The following is a 20,753-nucleotide window of genomic DNA, read 5'->3' on the forward strand; positions in this document are numbered from 1 at the left end:
TCATTCAAATATAGAATAACTTTCCGATCAATAATATCATTCTTGAAGTTAACTTTGCACAAAAGTATTTCCTTCATCGATTCCCATGAAGAGTTATTGCTCTGAGAAGAATCAAGAACTGCTTTATATGCAGGATTTGATACTGCAGTAGCAGCTAATACACCAACCGGTTCACCAGCAAGAGATCTGCCAGGACTATTTTTGTCCACCTGTCCATACTCAAATTGAATTATAGAATTGCTGCAGAGGTTTCTCACTGTCCCATCATAACAGATAACGACATCTCTAAGTGTGGCCATTAGATTTTTAAACAAAGTTCCTGGTTCAGTAAGTCCTCTGGAAGAACGGATCAACACTTCCCTGGATGATATGGAATGGACCAACTCTTCATAGGGGGTCAGACCTTGAAAAAAGGAGCTCTTAACTAAATGCCTTAGAAGGAGAGTCAACACCATTAACAGAATACTTATTTTGGAAGTAGAAACTCGTATCCTTAACCAAACGCACCAGCTTTCATATTGGATTCTTCTTCTTCTTCTTCTTCTTCAAAAAAAAAAAAAACTCCAACTGCAGTTGCATTTCTTTTAGGCAATCTTGAAAATAATGTAGTTGCCATTTAGAGTCCAGACCCTCAATATCAAACAACCAAAACAATTACACAAGAAGAAAATGTTTGGATTATTCTTTTTGTGCACCTAATAGCAAATTTTTCTCAGTCAGTGTTAGCTTGAAAACATTTCCATTATTGGAGTTTACATCCAAAAAGCATCCCTAGTAAATAATAATGTGGGCATCCATTTGTTTTTGCTGTGGTTTTATTCATGAACATGTATTGGAGAAAGCTGCACTTTCAGATGAGTATTTTCTGAAGAGGAAGCTTTTTATCTAAACTTGATTTTCTACTATGGCTTAATCTATCGGTATATTTAGGAAATTTTTTCTTTACTCTCCTACTTTTGTGGGTATTGCCACTGGTTTGTCTTAACGAGAGCAATGGGATTCCCTACAAAGTTCTTCCCTGTTTTGTTTGCAATCCCTCGCATGGCTAGCTACCTATCATGCTGGATCTGCAGTGTAGAGCATATGAGGAATTAAATGCACCTTTTTGTTGTAGCACCATGCATCTAAGCCTGAGCTAGGGTTGAACCTGATATGAGGAATTAAATTCAGCTTGTATTTCTAGCACACAAACACCCCCTCAGTATTTCTACTCATTTTAAAAATTTAACTCTTTACTTCTCTATTGTGCACCTCATTGATCAATTGTACGATTTCACAATGCATGTATTGTGGGGAGTTCTAGCATACTTCTTATTGATTGCATGACATTACGGTTTGATATCAAGGATAACCGAAGTGAGCTGATATGAGTGCCGAATACCCAGCATATGCTAAAAAGCTCCCTGAAATATACTGTAACTGTTGGCCTGGCTTCTTTCAATACAAGATTTATTGTTTAAGTACCTAGAATTCTCTCACCTATTATTTTCTAAGAAAGATTCAGTGATGTTTCAGCAATAGGTACACCTGACATGGCATCCATTATTTTTTTTTAATTATTTTATCTGCCTCACATTTGGGTTCTGTCCTATTTTTGAACTTCTAATGGATGGAGTGGATATCCTAGGGACATCAAGGTAGTTCTCTTCTATTTGTTTTCTTTTCTGATTTCTTTCCTTGAAAGTTTTTTCTTTGTCCAACTTCATACATAGTTTCATCTACAGACGGTTGGATTCACTTCTTTCAAAGACGAGAAACTTCTTTGAAAGTGGGGATTATGTTCTTCTACCAAACATGTATGCAAGTGCTGGCCAATGGAACAAAGTGACAAGAGTGAGAGAGGCAATGAGAAACAGAGGAGTTCAGAAACCAGAGCCAGGTAACAGCCTCATCGAGCTACATCCAACAATTTAGCTTGAATCAGAACCAACCAGAAAATGGAATGAAGCAGTTGGTACTACAAAAACATGAGTTATGCATGCATTTACTTCTTGAGTAAATTCAGAAAAAAAGTACTGCCATTTTCTTTTGAGATCCAGACTCCTATAAATAACATCAGCTATGAGTAATTATCCAGTCCTGTCACCTGCAATAGTATAGTACCACGGGGCAAGGTACAGGGATCCAAATCACTATTTTGATGGGGCTCACCATGGATGGTGGAATACCTCATAAAGCTCCTAGATTTGAATTTCCCAACCCCTTTATTTACTGTCCTATTGATTTTTTGTACTTGGAAAATCTAGATAGCAATTGGAGTTCATGAACCTAAGTTAATAACCCCTTCAAACCCATATGTCAGGTGAATGCGTTGCTCCGTCTGGTGACTCTTAACAGCTTACCTATGGGCAGTGGCAGTAACGTCATTTGCATTTCTTAGATATGATTAATATGTACATAGAGATTGTGTACTAGGCCAGGGTTTGGCCTAATAAGTTTTAAAGTAGGTTTGGACATAGAAAATCTGATCCATGTTAGCCCAGTGCAGGCCTTGTAATATGCATTGGGGAGTCTTCCGACTCAAGGCGCTTGCCTACCATAGGTGAGCTGACCTGGGCCCCACAGGATATTCATGGGTTAACGAGTTCCTAGAATGATGAAAACTTTGATAATCTGGCAGAGTGAGATGGATGACATACAGGCACTTGGCAATTACATAGGATTGTGTACAGGCCATTGATGAGTTTGAAAAACCATCATTTTTTTCCGTATATAATGTGGCCCACCTGATGACAGGCCTGACCTGATTTTTGCTAGAGTTAGACATATCTAAACAATTTATTTTTTTTATCTTAGTTTAATTATAGAGGGCACATCTAAACTCGTCTAATCTCTTTAATTTAATCTTAGTTTTATAAGATTATGATTGTGATTTGAATTTTGCATTTGCATGTCTTTAATTTATTCTCTTTTGTTTCTTTTCTTTTTTACATGTGGTCACTTGGTCATTTCAAAATACAAAGGCACCCATTAGTGTTATAATGTTGCCAACCCACCTCCATTATTTGAAATTCACCAAATTCTCTCGATGTGTTGAAAACTTCGTTGAATGCTCCTTATGTTGAAACTGAGTGAGACATTAGAAGTTTGAAGTAGCTCCAGATGAATTGAATAACAAGGTTCCAATGCATCAGGTTGTGTGAATCTTTTCTTTTCCTTCTCTTTCTTTTTTTTCTCTTTTTCCCGGTTTCTTTTTAGTTCTAGGCATCACACAAAGCTGGATACTCCAACTGGTTAGAAGTATACTGGATATTAGATGCATCATAAACTTATTGTTTTGAAAATGCAGGCTGAAACTGACAGGGAAGCAGGAGGAAACAATGAATCATTAGTGAAGTTTAAGTCCAGCTAGTCCTTTAGCCATTGTCTACTTATAGAGACCAAGAAGCATTAGCGTAGAACAGATACAAGGCAATAATTTATTTATTTGTATGGGGTTTTGACAAATCTCTTGATGTGGATCAGGTGAAGTTCTATAAATCCTTTACCTTTATGAGTGTATGCAAGTGCTTGTAGTAGGTTTTGTACTTGGGAGTACTTCACTAGGGGTGTTAGACAACTTTATCTGAAGGAATGCTACTCTTGGACCTGCATCCATGGTCATTCACATGTGTAGAGTTGGCACACGTGCATGGTCCAAATTTCTTTTGTCCTTTTTGTCCTTTTTGTTTGTTGGTAATTTGTTTGGTATACCAAATCTTGCTAGTGACATTTTTGGTCACTGACCAATGAGCTCACTTGTACAAACTGAAAATCGAAATAGTATTCTGTAATCCTTCAGACAGAACAATGTATAATACATGTTGTACATCATGCATACCAACTGTTGGATGAATTACCTCAATAAAGAACGTTTTGTGTGGATCTCACCTGTGGGACCATCTTTTTCTATCGATGAATGGGCACACATGGATGTATGGTTGAAGACTATACCATTGATGCCCCTTTGGATAAAAGTAGAGCTAGTCTGACCATTTAAACTTTTCTTTCATCATTATGTGTTTTTACACCTTATAGATTTGATGAACTTTAACCATTTTTGCTTTTAGCCCAGTTTGAGGGATACCATTCCGATGATAAAAATGCAATTGCCAAAGTAATTTTTAGTCTGTCCAGATACATAAGGATCCATCAGAGGGATGTTTCAGATCATCAAAATATACAATCATGTGTGCTTGGCTTGTCCATAATTGTTTGAGCCAAGAAATGGGTCTCAACCACTAATTATCCTTATATCGAATGCTTACACAGATGCATTGAGGTCAAAAAGCCTCGAGCTTGTGCAACCCAGCTCTCTTACAATCTAACACAGGCCTGGATAGAAGGTGTGTAATATCCAAGCTTTCCATCAGGTGGTTCCCCACTTCTTGATGCCACGGTCCAAAAATCAGGCAAGTCCACTCCATGTAAGGATCACCCAAAGCAAGGGCCCCACACCCTTGGCTTATTATTATTATTATTTTTCTTACCAATCTTCATTGCTTCAAAATATAATGAAGGGTTTCCATAATGTTTGACTTGTATTATGTATTTATCTTTGGTTGTAAGATGCTTATTCAAAGTGGAAGTAACTATATAGAGTGTAGGCTCAGGGGTCCACAATGCTTACATGGATGCATGATCAAAGCTACTCATCAGGTACAAGCCACTATATGGCTTTCCTTGTGCTAAATTTTGGTCCATCCATATTGAGTTGCATGCTAGTTAATGCTTCTATAAAAAGGCTCATATTGAGTTGCATGCTATGATGTTTATGATGCAGTTTTATCCTTGAAGAAAGAAGGGGAGAAAAATCTGTCCACATATTTATAAAAAAAATTCCATAGCTGTTCTCCTCCATCTGCTAGTTACAGGTATTTATTAGTTCCTTTTATTTTATATCAAATTTGTTTTTTGGTTGTTTTATTTTGTTTTGTAAACTTTTGTCTTTGCATTGGTAACTGAAGGTGGAGCATTGGTAATAGAGGGGGGCTTTGCTGCTTCATATGGGGATGGATATGGACTTCATTCGGTATGGTTGTTTTTGCAGGAAATATTTATGACTGAAAATTTAATTTTAGGTGTAACTCAGATTATGAGTGTACATACTATTTTATTACCTGACCTCTATGCATGGCAGGGTGGTGCTGACAAAGGTCCTCTATATGGCATGAGTTCTCTTGTTCTTGGGGTGCATTTGAGAAGTCTCACCTCGGGCATCGCTGAAGTCCGTTGATTTTTTTGTCCTTTTGCTTTTCTTTGTGTCTCAATCTGTAAATTTTCTGTCCATTATGTAAGCTTTCATTCTCAGGCCCCTGTAATGAGGTTGGTTGTAAATGATTTATAAGTTGTGTTTGAATGCTAATTTAAGCTTGTAAAGGTCTTTTGATTTAGAAGATTCAGTCTAGTATTTTTTCTTTCATACTATGAAGGATTATCGGCATTTAAAACAGATTTTATTGGCGTTTTTAAATCTCTCATTATCACTGTTACAGGCTCTACCGGCGTTTCTTGCAAAATTTACCTACATTCCTCATACCTTTTAGTGGCGTTTTAAAGTTTTTACCGGCGTTTCTTAGAGTTTTTGCGGCACTTCTCATTTCTACCGGCGTTTGCATGGTTTTTAGCGGCGCTTTTATAGTTTCTACCGGCAGTCAGCAGAGCCGCCAGTAAATGATTATAAGCGCCGCTATATGTTAGGTTTAGCGGCGGCCGCCAAAAACGCCGATGAAAATTAACGAACGTCGTTAATTAATACAGCAACGCCCCGCTTCTGCGGCAGCTGCCCGACCGCCGGTAATTATTATACCGGCGGTGTTTTGGACTTTTAGGGGCGATTATGGCCGCCGGTAATACCTATTTTTCTTGTAGTGTTAATAGGAAGAATTTAAACTTGTAAGTGAGCCATGTTTTCTAAATACATAGGTTACTTTACGATCTATGGAGATCCGACTGTGAGATCATTACAAAATATGATCAGTGGTGATCCCTAGGGTTCTTGGCCTAATTTAGGTGAAAATCATCGAAGAGTTTAGTAATAAGCGGCCTAATCAAAATAATGAGGTGGTGCACATCTATGGGAGTTCCCAAAGTTAAGTAAATGATGGATCTGTTGATCCAAACCTTAAGGCATAGGATAGATGTCTTGATGTATGAATTGGGACTGTTTCCAATGATTAGATTTAGACTAGAATGAACGTGAACGCTTGTCTAACCTAGGTTTGTATTTATACCAAGTTAGGTTACACAGCAACACCCGAGTACCGGAAAGTACAGGGTGTTACACTTAGGGAGGACTTCAACGGTGGACATTTAACCACTATTGTCTCCTAGTGTGTGGTCCACTTGGGAGTTGAATCTAACTCTCTATTGGGCCCACAACCCTTATACAAATCGGGGAAATGGATGGACATCGTGCATGTAACACATACATCATGATGGACCTCATAAGGCAGCCCCATGGTGGGCATATAGCCCATAAATCAGGGTGGGCCTCTCAATGCAATGGGGCCTATGGCCTTAGAGCATTGGATGAGCGGTGTGGATATAACACATACATCATGGTGGAATCACTCATCACAATTGGGCCTCATATAGGGGCTTCAAATACACCACACCGGACCTCACACAAGGGCCACATATACATCACTTGGGCCTCATACACGGGCTGCATATACATCACAATGGGCCACATACACGGGCCACATGTACATCTAAGGGGCCTTGAATACGGGCCGCATCACAATGAGCCTCATACACGGGCTGCATATACATCATAATGGGCCTCATACACAGGCCGCATATATATCACAATGGGCCTCAAATACGGGCTGCATATACATCACAATGGGCCTTACACTGGGGCCTCATATACATCAAGATAGGCTCATCGACCTAGCGGGACTATCTACATCATTCGTCTATTTTAGAGATCATTTTAGAGCGTTACCAAAAAATGAATAAAATTGGAAGATCATCTGGATCATACCACAAATAGCAGTGGAGATAATTATTTCCACTGTTAACAATTCACAGGGCCACCATAACATTTATTTTCCATCCAATCTGTTCATAAGGTCACAAAGGCCTGAATTAAGGGGAAAAACAAATTTCATATTAATCCAGAACTTCCGTGACCCCAAACGGTTTCAATGGTGGACGTTCAATCCTCTATTGATTTTTGCAGTGTGGTCCACCTGATAGGTTGATCTACAGTGTGGATGAATGGTGAGGATGTATCACACCTCATGATCAGACCCACTGAACTCGCTGACGTCCATACTGATGGATGGTTTAGATATAACACATATCTCATGATTGGACCCTCAGAATTGCGGACGTCCAAACAGATGGGTGGTTGGGATAAAACATGTGCCTCATGATCAGGCCCACAAGCTTGCTGACGTAAATACAGTAAGCCATATAGCTGGTGTGAGGATTGCTGGCCCACCGTCCAGATGATAGACGGTTTGGGATATAACGCATACCTCATGTGCGGGGTCCACCGTCAAATGGATGGTGTTGATGAAACAGAGGGACGACATGGTATGAAATACATACATCATGTGGCACCCACAAATCTTCCTGACGTCATATACAATAACAATATAGATGGTGTGAGGTACTCCAGCCAATCAGCTCCCACCATCCATGGATTGGACGGTGTGGATACAACACATCCATCGTGGTGGGTCCCACCGTCTAAGGTCTGGATGGTGAGGATAAGACTCATACATCACGGAGGAGTCCACATGTCCACGTGGATGGTGGATGAAACATGTACATCATGGCTGGCCCCACAACACCATCCATAGAAGGACGATATGGGCATAGAATACATACATAAAGGTAGGGCCCCACATGGCACCGTCCAGATGGACGATACTGAGATAATACATGCATCAAGGTGTGTCACTAGATCTGAATCAAGTTGATATTTTGTGTTTTCCCCTTCATTCAGGCCTGTGTGACTGACCAGTCACGTAGGCTCCAAACCGGGCAGCAAGGTGGCCCACTTGGTGGATGGCACGAATAAAATACGTACATCAGGGTGGCCATTCAAACAGAGAGAGAGAGAGAGAGAGAGAGAGAGAGAGAGAGAGAGAGAGAGAGAGACGTGTGATGGGAGGGACCCCGGCACTATGGGCCCTCCCTTCCATGCATTACAAAATATACATCAAGTGGGTCCCATTACATGTGGGCCCTCAAATGAAAATCAATGGTGGATATCCTAAAATCACCCACCAATTGCACTCCTTGATCCCTTGGCTTCCTTAGCTCCTTAGATTTGATTTTGATGGAGGATGATGAAGTATGGATGGCTAGGATGGGAGATTTGGTGGTAGGGAGTGGGCCACACTTGGGGTTCTCTCTTTTCTCTCCTTAGAAAGCTTGGACGGTTGCTCTCCTTGGTGCTTGGGAAAATGGGTAGAGAATGAGAGAGAGAGAGAGAGAGAGAGAGAGAGGTGACGGGATGAAAAGGGATAAGTGAGTGATGGGTGGAGTGGTGTTGTGTAAGAGATGAGATGGAAAGGGATGGGTGTTGTTGACTTTTGATTGAGAGAGGGATGAGTAGGGTATGGGTTGAGTACTTGCTTGTACTTGAATGATTGATGTGAAAAGTGGTAGAGATTCTCTTGGGATTTGCAATGCGCGGCATTTCTTCGAAATATACGCGGGTCTATAGCTCTCGGCATGGGTATCGCATCGGTGCGCAAGTCACGGCGTTGGAACCACGGCGACAGTGCTGTCGCTAAGGTATAAGTCTCGGTTCGAGTCGACTTGGGTTGACAGGGTGCGACTCAGGGTCATGCGCAAATGCTGTCTACGCGTCGTAGGTCACCGAAATTCGACCGGGAGGATCGCGGAAGTCTAAGGAACGGTACGGATTAGGTTACGGGCCTTACATCATGTGGGCCCACCTCTAATGTCAACCATCCATCATGAGGGCCCACCTCTAATGTGGGATGTCACACCCTGAAATTCAAAACTCGAGTTGGCTAGACTAGTACCCAAATTCCAAGATTGTGAGTTGTATGTAAACAAATTATACATCGAAACCTACATAATTTCCATGCATTTTCAAAGCAAACAGAGCAACTAAGAGGGGATAAACTAATATCATTTATATTAACAAATGTTCCGCGAAATTATCATCAAGTCTTAATTACATTAAAATAAAATATATTGAATTTTAATTAATCTTCAAATAAACAAGAGCAAAAGTCTTCAATTTTGTCCAACTGGTTCTTCATATATAAAGCCTGCAAAACAATTTATACGGGTGTGAGCACGACGACTCGTAAGGTCACATCCTTCCCAAAATTGAAAATTCTACGATAATTCCAATATAACTCAATAACATAAATATGATTAATGACAAATATTGAATTGACAGTTTTACATGGCAATAATAATGATTTGGTATTCGTAATAACAAATAAAATAAGATAGTTATCTAAGATCCTTTTTGGTTCAGTACAAGGTAAGGCACTCGCGTGTGTTGATCCTTTCAGGGAATGACCATAGACGTAGCACCGGTGTTGATCCTTTTAGGGAATGACCCTCGGTAGAGCATCGATGAATAAACTTTTAGGATAAATACTTAGGGCAGAGCACCCGCGTATGCATATCTTTTAGGGAATCACCCAGGGCAGAGCATCCGTGTAGATCCTTTCGGGAATGACCTTGGGCAGAGCACCCGTACCGTGCCGATCCTTTTAAGAATGACCCTGGGTAGAGCACCCATAAAAGTATAACGATCCTTTTAGGGCAGAGCACCCATAACTTAAATACACAATAATCATCAAATAATTTCACTTTCTAATATGTAGCAGTAAATAACTAAATTCAATATACAAAATGTAATAATGAAAAAATAATTTCAATCTATAACATGTAAAAATAATGATAAATTCAGTCCACAACATGTAATTATAATAAATTAAATTTAATCTACACATATAATAAGAGTTAAACCAATCTGATCTATAACATGTAAATACAATTAAAGGAATTCATTCTACATGATGATACACTAAGACAAGAATGTAAATCTATATGTTAACAGAAAGTTACATTGTAATCGTAAGGTTTTTAACCGGGAAGATCACCTACCTGATTTAGGGATGGGTGATCAGATGGACAACCGAACTAGGTGGATTAGCCCAAATCACGTACGAATGCAACTCGTTTGAGTCAAAAGCTATGAAAAGGATTTACAACACCTTGATTGCCTGATGACCTTACGAATGTAGATGATCGCTAACCGAATGTTGGGCTTAAATGGAAGCAAAAGGAAATCTGAGGACCGAGTCAATTTTGTGTTCAACATTTGATCCTGCACATGGAGCATTCATTTCAGCTCCAGATTGCACTTTAATTCACTACTCATGATTAGTAGATACTTAGGAATTACCCAGTATGTGGGATGACATGCAATACAACTTCCATTGACACAGCGGGTGTTGGTCTTGATGGGGAAGAAGAACCTCTCCAATGGTGAATTGCCAACCAACGGCTTTCTAGAGATTTCATTTCTTCTAGCAGATGTAAATGGATGTGAGGAAACTTGGAGGGGTGACAGATCGAAGTTATATAGAGGTTTTGCCAGTGGGTTCGGGAATATGAAGTTGTGGTTGTCGAATGCATAACCATAGGATATGGAATTCCTTGCATCATGAATCTGGAAATCAACAGTTCAGATTGATCCATGAGGCATGCGTGGAGTTATTACAGTCGAAAATCGTGGAGAGGAGTCAGGCCTGAACTAATGTAGATTGCTTGTGGGAGCTAAGTGGGGGTCCATCATTATGTTTGTGATAAATTCAAGTCGTCCATCTGTTTTGTTACATCATGGCAGGTCAAAAACTAAAAATGAAGCAGATCTAAAACTCAGGTGGGCCGCATGATGAGAAACTGAAAGGATTTGAATGATGGTTATTGAACGAAGAGGTTGTTGCAAGATTGGACGATTGAGATTGAGCGAAGGGGATTACATGCAGATATGAGGAAGGAAAGTCGTGTGCGGCTTTGTTGCTGCATGAAGCGGAAAGAATCTATTATGATTAGGAAACTTTGGGTCTACGTGATAGGTGGAGTCTACATAGATGATTTCAGAAGAATCAGGGCCATCCATTAGGTCTGCAGGTCGAGGTAGGGCCAGAGGTTAAAAAGAGTCTGATCGACGGTCCATGGTGGGCTGCACCAAAAGTTGCTGGGCAAAGGATTTCAATGACTAATGTTTAATAATAGCCTAGTTTTAATGGACGGTTTGGATTGGAATGATGGGTTGAGATGTAGACAGTGAGGCTGGAACCAAAGAAGAAGGAATGAGGAGGGAAAGTCAGATGTTGGTCGCTAGGTGAGAGGGAGGTAATGTGCTGACGCATGTTGTAAGGCCAGTATCATAGTCCGTTCTGTTCCTTAGGATCCCGCGGTCCTCCGGTGAATTCTGGCAACCTGCGACGCGTAGATAGCATTTGCGCACAACCCTGAGTCGCACTCTTTCAACCTGAATCGGCTCGACTCAAAACTTCACTATGTGAAAAAGGAAAAAATAAGACAAATTGAGACCGTCGTGAACCATCTCTAAAATCCCTTGGTTTAAAGACGGCTATAAACTGCCTCTAAAATTTCAGATGGCTCTTAACCGTCTATAATATGAACCAAAATTGTCTTATAAATGTTGAACATCTACAAATCATTTAAGACGGTCAAAATCCGTCGGTAATTATGGAGAAAAGACGGTTATCAACCGTCTGAAATAAAAGACGGTCCTTAGTTGTCTTATAGGTAGTCATTTGAGATGGTTAGAGACCGTCCACATTAGAGACTGTCATTAGCTGTCTTATAGTGGTCATCTGACACTGTCAAAGACCGTCTGTATTAAAGATGGTCCTTAGCTGTCTTATTGGTAGTCATTTGAGATAGTTAGAGACTGTTTGCATTAGAGACGGTCATTAGTTGTCTTTTTGTAGTCGTCTGAGACCGTCAAAGACTGTCTACATTAGAGACAATCCTTAGCTGTCTTATAGCGATCATTTGAGACTGTCAAAGACCATCTGCATTAGAGACAGTCCTTAACTGTCTTATAGTGGTCATATGAGACTGTTAAAGACCGTCTTACCCTTCCACTACCATGAGAATGCTTTAATGTGGGGTTACTGTGGAGGCCTCCATGTATGTATTACGTATCTAGGCTGTTAATTAGTTTCTCGCTCTACATCCTTCTTATTTTATTAAAAATCAAAATTTTAGGAAATGAAGTACCAAAAAAAAATGAGATAAAAAATAGAGATTTTGATATATAATTGACATTTTGAAAAAGAAAATTGAGTAGTTCAAAAAAATTATGAATTTGAAAAAAAAAAGTTGAAAAGCTTAGAAAAATAATTAACAATGTTTGCGAATAATTTAGATTTTGAAAAAAAAAAATCGTGATTTTATAAAAATCTAGATTTTGGAAAAAAAATTAAGAACTTTGAATAATGTTGATATTTTTGAAAAAAAATGATATTTTGAAAAATAAAATTAAAAGATTAACAAAATTGTGAAAAAATTGACAACTACAAAAAAAAATATTTTAAAAAATGAAAATGAGATTTTATTTTGAAAAGAAAAATTGAAAAGTTAGATAACAAAAGTGAGATTTTGATGATATGTTGTATATCCTTGCTGCCCATATGTTTCTTCAACCCATTTTTGGGCGGGATATAAAAAAATTGTGTAGATTTAAATCTTAAGTGGACCACACCATTGGAAAGAGTGGTAATATAGTACCTCGCCATTAAAAATTATAAAGAGCCCATCATAAGGTTTTAGTAATGTTTATTTGCAATCCAACTTGTTGATAATGTAAAGAAGATCTGGATGAAGGTAAACTACAAAGATCAAATTGATCTAAAACTTTTGTCGCCTTCAAAAGGTTTTTAATGGTTATTCATCACTGTTTTGATTGGTATGGCCCACCTAAGATTATTGAGTTCTTTTGATTTGAAATCACATCATATGATGAAAAAATATATGGACGGTGTCGATATACATAAAATATATCAAGGTGGGCCCTACACGGTTAAAGTAACACCCATGAATGGATAGTCTTAAGATCCATGGGATTGCTATATCCCGGGATTAGGTCACCCATTTTGTTTGGCACGCTCAGCCAATCCTGGGATTTAACTTCCAATCCCTTCCAATCCGGCCGGCCAAACGGGCCCTAAGCGTACTGAGTAAATCCTGTAGGCCCACCATGATTTATTTATTTTATCCGCTTTGTCCATCTATTTTAACATATAATTTTATTGCATGAGCTTAAAAATGAAGCCTATAAAAATCTGAAGTGGACCACATCATAGGAAACAATATGAATTGAACGCCTACTATCGAAAAATTCTGCTATGCCACGGAAGTTTTAGATCAAGTTGATATTTTAGTTTTCCCTTCATCCATATATTTGTGATCTTATGACCAGGTTGGATGACAAATAAGCATCATTGGGGGCCATAGGAAGATTTCAACGGTGGAAATCATTATTCCCACTGTTTTCTTATGGTATGGTCCATTTGAGTTTTGGATATGCTTCAATTTTGAGCTCAACCACTTAAATGATCTGAAAAAATGGATTGACGGTGTGGATAAACCAAATTCATTCACTGTATCGTTGCTAACTGGATACGGCGAGGTATAGGATGCAATCCGCATACTTTTAAATTCCACCGCCTAAGAAGGGGGATTGAACGTCTACCATTGAAACCCTTATGAGGTCATGAAAGTTTTGGATCAATATGAAATTTGCTTTTCCTATTCATCCAGGTATTTGGACCACACCACATGAAACAGTGTTGATTGAATATCCAACATTAAAAACTTCTTGTGATTGAGCCAAAGCATGAGGCAGATTCAAAGTTCGAGTGGACTCCATCACAAAAAACCATGGGGATTGAATTCCTACCATTAAAACCTTCTTTGGGCCGTAGAAGTTTTTAATCAAGCTAATATTTATGTTTTCCCTTATTCTATGTCCGTATTAACTTATAAACAGGTTGGATCTCAAATAAACATCGCAGTGAGCCCTAAGAAGGTTTCAATAGTGAGTGTCACTATCCCACTCTTTTCTATGGTGGGGTCCACTTGAACTTTGGATTTGCCCCATTAGTCAGATGCACCATTCCATGGTAGGCCACGAGCTTAAAAATAAAGTCAATCCATGACTTGGGTGGGCCACACCACATACTATAGTTGAGAGGGTTACCCTCCCATTAAAACATTCATAATCATTTATTGGGCCCACCTAAATGTGTTTCATAGATCCAACCCATTCATTATGTGTGTCCCACTTGGATGAGGAGTCAAACCAAGTTTCATACACATTCAAAACTCATGTGGGCCCCACCAAATGCTTTTATATGTTTTAGGGATATGTCTTCACATAGTTTTAGATGCTATGGCCCAACTGAATTTTGTATACGACTGATTTTTGAGATATCCCATAACTTAAAGGGGACACATCAAATGCATGGTGTTGATGTTCTACACACATCATGGTGGAGCCCACACAGATTAACCTCATGCGAAGTTCCCATGAGGTGACCTTATAGTACCATTTCACTATTTAGATATCTGTTCAAATTTGCCTGGGACGTGTCTGGTTGGAGGGATGGGAAGGGATGGGAAGGTTTAATCCCGGGATTGGCCAGGCGTGCCAAACAGACTCGATATAGCAATCCCAGGATATAGCAATCCCATGGATCTTAAGACAATCCACTGACAACACCATCATTACCTTGAAATCCATGCCATCCACCCTAATACCATTCAATCCCTTCCAATCCACTCAGCCAAACAAGCCCTTAGGGTACCGAGTCGATGCAATCCGCTTCCATCCAAAATCCTGGGCGCGGATTAGCTGTTGACAGGTTGAGTAGCGAGACTCGCTACTGAAGTGACATCACCAAGTTCAGTGGGCCCCACCATAATGTATGTTTTGTATCCACACCTTCCATCCATTTGTAGATATCATTTTAGGGCAATATCCAAAGAATGAGTTAAATCCAAAGCTCCGGTGGACCCCAACACAGAAAATAGTGGGGACAATGATGCCCACCATTAAAAACTTCTAAAGGCCACAAAAGTTTTAGATCAATATGATATTTGTGTTTTACCTTATTTCATATCTTTTTTTTTTTTAACTTTTGAATAGGTTGGATTTCAAATAAAAATTATGGTGGGCCTTACGATAGTTTTAACGGTGGTAATCACTCTCCCCACTGTTTTCTGTGGTGGGGTCCACTACATTTTTTTTTTCTGCCTCGTTCTTTGGTTCATACCCTAAAATAATATCTCAAAATGGATGGACGGTGTGGATACAACACATACATCATAGTGGGGCCCATAGAACTTGGTGATAGCCAACTCGCTACTCAACCTGCTAGTATCTAATCTGCATCCCAGAATCCGGGCGTGGTTTGGCTAGTTACGCTGCCACTATATCCAGGTGGCTAGTGGTCCGTGCTATGTGGACCCCACCATAACGTATGTGTTTTATTCACGCTGTCCATCCATTTTGAAAGATAATTTTATGTCTTAATCTCAAAATGAGATAGATCTAAATCTCAGGTGGACCACACCATGGATTTTTTTTTTCATTGAATGTCCACCATTAAAAACCTCCTAGGGCCCACTGTAATGGTTATTTGACATCTAACCTATTGATTAGGTCATAAAAAATTGGATGAAGTGAAAAAATATAAATCAGCTTGATCCAAAACTTTTGTGGGCCCCAAGAAGTTTTTAATGGTGGCGTTCAATCAACACTTTGCGGTCCACTTGAGATTTGGATCAACCTCGGTTTTGGGCTTATACCATAAAATGATTGGTAAGAATGGGTGAACGGCATGGATGAACCACATACATCATGGTGGGGCCGACAGAGCACCGACTACTAGCCATTGGCCAGTGGCAAGGTGTGAAGGAAATCGGATTGCTACTGAGTTATTGAAAAGGCCAAGCTATATGTCCTAGAGGGGGTGAATAGGACAGTGCCAAATTAAAACTTATAACAGCGGAATTAAAATAAATATGATAGCCAAAGTAAATCACAATGCAGTAAATTAAAATAACCTCAAAATTCAGATCTTGAGAGGTTGATACAAACGTTGTTCTAAGGACAACCTTACACCAAAAACAGAGTTTATGGTAGGACAACCTTATTTCTAGAAAGATCTTTGTATCAAGTCTCAAACCGAAGAGGAATACAATAATAAATATAAACTGAATTGAAATAACTTATAATTAAAAATGTATTGTTCTAGGGACAGCCATACACCATAAAGATGGCAGGGCAACCTTGCTGGAACAACTTTCAAATGAAATTGAAAATCAAGCGATAAAGGAATAACAGAAAATAAATTCTAAGCTATTACAACATTCTCACAAAGCTTGAATTAAATAATTACAACATTCACCACCATACATACATCCCACAAAAGAATAATTAAAAATTAGAAGAATAAATCAATCAAACACAAGGGTTTATAGTGGTTCGCCTGTGTGTTCACCAACTATTAAACAATAGCCACACAAAAAGCTACTCCACTCCTGATATCCTCACACAGGGGATATTAGCGTTCACTAAAAATAGGTTTTCCCAGGTTCACCCAAAACCCTTACAATTGTGTCTTTGTATGTGGGCTTACACAATTAAAAAACCCCACTTCTAAGTTTTCCTGGCTTTCCTCAGATAACCAATATAACAAGATTTTTCTGGCAAATCTTGAAAGAAACCAAAATAATAGAAAGGAATTTATAATATGTAAAATACCTGAATATCTCCTTCGTTGTAGCAGCCCGGTAGAACCAAATCAAAGTAGATGATTGAATGTCCAAGTTCAATGTCCAAGATGATTACAATGGTTCTAATTCTAATAGATTTTAAATTAAACCAAATAGGGCTTGCCTTAATTGATTTTGATTCCAAAGAAAGGGAATAATAATTCCTCTTATCAAATCAGATTGGAATAGCAGAAACAAAATCAATTAAAATAAAGCTAAGGAAAGAGAATATTAAATAAGCACACTTAGCTTAGATGGAGCACAGAATTATCTCTCAGAAGTTCGACGAAGATTGACTTGAATACTTTTATTAATTCGATGATTTCTTCTGAGATTCGTGCACTATTTATAAGTGAGAAGATTGGGTCTTCGACTGGTCTAGAGTGCTCTTCGACTAGTCGAAGCCATAACAGATATTTGAAAAATCCGGCGGGATATGCTTTGACCGTTCTACGACTGGTCGTAGGTCTCCTATAACTGGTCGTAGGTCACCTACGACTGGTCGTAGGTTTCCTTCGACTGGTCGTAGGTCCTGTAAACCATCGCTGGACTTCGAGTCGAAGGTTGTATGACTGGTCGAAGATCGGGCCGACACTGTCCTACGATCGGTCGAATGCATTCCTGGACTAGTCGAAGGCTAACAGATTTTATCCGAAATTTGTAACAAACTCACGACTGGTCGAGGAATATCTTAGACTGGTCGAAGCAAGTCTAGGACTTGTCGAAGAAGACCTAGGACTAGTCGAAGAACAGACCAATCACATGTAAAATAAACATTCGGTTTATGTATCCGAAATGACCTACTTCTAAGGTCAACCTATGGTCAATCAAACCTTAACCATGAAGTATGGACATTGAAACATTCGGAACTTGAGACCTTGAAGTATGAGCCTTGAAGTCTTGATGTAGATCAAACCTTGATGTAGCTCAATCTTGAAAGTGTACAAACTGCCTTGAACTCTTCTTGAAGTCTTGCAGCTTGAGTCTTGTCTTATGAGCAGTTCTTTCATTCAAGATCTTGAGTCTTGTCTTGTGAGTGAGCTTAGCTTGTTCATGAATGTTGATCCTTGAAAGAGCTTCACTTAAGCAAGTTATATATAACATAACAGTGATTTTGTCATCACAAATTTGACAACAGACAGGGATATAAACTATAGCACTTACAGTTATTCAGTGTGCTCTTATGGTTCTGAATAAACTCTGTTGTACCCATTGTGAACTCATATGGTTCATTCACGCCATCCATCCGTTTTTCCAGATCATTTTAGGGGTTGAGCCCAAAATTAAAGTATATCAAAATCTCAAGTAGACCATATCAAAGGAAACGATGTAAATATTGATTTCCACTGTTAAAATATTTCTAAGGCCCTCGGTGATGTTTATTGTTCACTCCCCAAGTATAGGTTTGTGATATAGTAATAAACTCGGTAAGACCGAGGTCGAATCTACAGGGACTGAAACTTGTACGTTTCCTGAAACTAGGTAGAAATAGAACTAGCCTAAGATGTAATCAAAATCAAATGTAAATTTAAGGAATAATTGTGGAATAATTATCTAAAACTTAAGGAATTCAGAGAAAGGAAACTAGGGATTCAGAGGATCCACTTGTAGAGATCAGGGAGATCTTATGCCTACATCAGGAATCATGAAAATCAAACTGAACTTACTTGATTTAGTCTTCACGAGATGAATGGTATATGAATTAGAATCGATTCCATCACCAAACCATACCCCGGAGACAAAGTTAACAACAGAATTAAACTAATCACCAACCAATCAACATGCTATGAAGGTTAGGAAGGGTACTATCATCCAACCATGCCTAGGCGACAATGGTGAACAACAGGGCCTCCTGACATCATAAACATTAAAAGAGAAAAAGAAATATTCAAAGCCATTGCAAACCCATTGTAATTTCAGTCACAACAGACCATTAAAGACTGAGAAAATATTCCTTTAATAATCAACTTAAAATCAAATTCAGTTCAGAAAATTAAACGCATAGAATAGACTCTCCCATCTCGCTACAGGCTTCACCTCTTAGCCCTAGCTAAGAGGTTTAGCCACACATGAATGGGCTGAATAAAACAACAAAATAAAAATAAAAAAAGAAAAGAAAAGAACAAGAAGGAAAGAGAGAAAACCCGCTTCACGTTCCAGCCAAAACAAGCAAGTGACAAGCTTTCCTTGCCAAACTCTTCCTGTCTTCTCGTTCTCCAAGCCAAGCCCCTGGTGCTCACGTCCAAAAAACTCCTTTTAATGCTTTCTCCCTCCTGTTTTATAGAAGACCCCCTGTACAACTTCAGTCCAAGTTTCCCTCCCGCACCACGAAAGCTTTCGCAATTTGTTTACGCAACTGAGTTCGTAAGCGCAGCAAAAGCGCAAAACGACTTGCGTTTGGAGTGTATTTGCGGCGTGATATCGACCTACCTGACAATTCTGAAATCTTGGCTAGGGTATTGGCCTCCCTGTAGACACATTAGACGGTCTGGATCACTCAAAATGTTAATGATCGTGACCCACTACCTCCCGCAAATCCCGGATTCGACCGGATGCGGAAACAGAGCCTGCGCAAAGAGGAGTTCGCTGACGAGTTGGTGGTGCCCCACAGAGGTATTTTCGGGGAAATCCACCCCGTCCATTGGATTCAGGACGAAATTTCGGTCAAGAATGGGTGGTTTTGAACGTCCATTCACGAGGCCCAAAGAAGAAATCATGCCAAAATTCATTTTGAACGTTGCAGGAGCGCCTGTTTGTGGCCTCTGTATCGTGCACATGTGCACGCTTGGGTGTAAAATTTTAGCAAGGTTTTATAGTATTTGAGGCCCTCTACACGATGGATGGCTTGGATCATCCGAAAAATTACACTGTGGGGCCCACTACCGTCTGCAAAACGGACGTCGGAAACAGGCGTGGGTCAGCGCCTGCTGACCCGCTGACTCGATTCGGTGCGCGGCGGGAGCGTGTGTACGTTTTGTACACACGCTGTACATATGGGGCCAACTGTGATGTATATGTAAGATCTGATCCATCCATTTGTTTTGTCAGCTCATTTAATGAGTTGAACCCAAGATTGAAGCATTTTCAGATACCAGGCGGGCCCCAAATCACTGATTTATGGGTTGATCTATCCGTTGGGTCACTTCTAGAGGGATCCAATGGCTGAAATTTGACGTGTACGGTTAATTTATGGCCCTCAGGCCATGTATAAAGTTTTGAGTCGAACAGATGATGGAAACCCAGTGATCTTACATTTTGGCTGACTTCTAGGCCGCTTGAGCTTTAGTTTCTCGATTTTCGCGGATCCCTGGCGTATAATTCCGTAGATCTTGGTCCCTTAGAGTCCATCCCTTGCCTTGGTACATTCTGAACGTTAAATCCGTGCTTTTAGCATCCCGATCTAGTCCCAGCTCGCAATTCCACCTTGCAACACAAACATGATTAAAATGGGTTATTAAATGGTACCATGTTCATAAATCCAGGTAATAACTGGGTTTGATATGCAATATTCGACCCTCAACACAACCCCTAACCAGCATCTTGCTAGTCCCGAGCAAGGTATGCGAAAAATAAATTGAGAATTACAGGACAATTTCTACAAACTCAAGAGATTTATGAAAACAATTCAGATACTCGATTTCTAAGATTCATGAATGTTGGCATTACTTTCTCCTGAAATCAAGCTCACGGTAAACTTCATAATCAAGCTCAAGTATTAATCCATTAATTAGAATGATTCTAAATATTGAATTCCATGGGTTTATCGTCTAATCTCGACTTGTCAACATTAAGATTTACCTCTCTATTTAAGGATATCATTGGTAACCAATAAAAGAATTCACGATAACTCAAACTTGCTTCACACATTATCTTTTTATTCTTTTTAATTTTTAATTTTTTCATTAAAAGTAATGCCAAGAAGGGGAATCAAATCCTCACCTAAA

General features: G+C 39.4%; 1 long non-coding RNA gene across 1 annotated transcript; it reads left to right on the forward strand.

The window, feature by feature from the left end:
* The first annotated feature begins 4,218 nt into the window (after positions 1–4,218).
* On the forward strand, positions 4,219–5,186 carry LOC131228560 (uncharacterized). Its single transcript, XR_009163005.1, has 4 exons — positions 4,219–4,638; positions 4,763–4,853; positions 4,947–5,011; positions 5,120–5,186. It is a non-coding gene; the product is annotated as an uncharacterized LOC131228560 (long non-coding RNA).
* The last annotated feature ends 15,567 nt before the right edge of the window (positions 5,187–20,753 follow it).

This window comes from Magnolia sinica, chromosome 2, assembly GCF_029962835.1.
Source record: "Magnolia sinica isolate HGM2019 chromosome 2, MsV1, whole genome shotgun sequence".
NCBI classification, from domain to species: domain Eukaryota; kingdom Viridiplantae; phylum Streptophyta; class Magnoliopsida; order Magnoliales; family Magnoliaceae; genus Magnolia; species Magnolia sinica.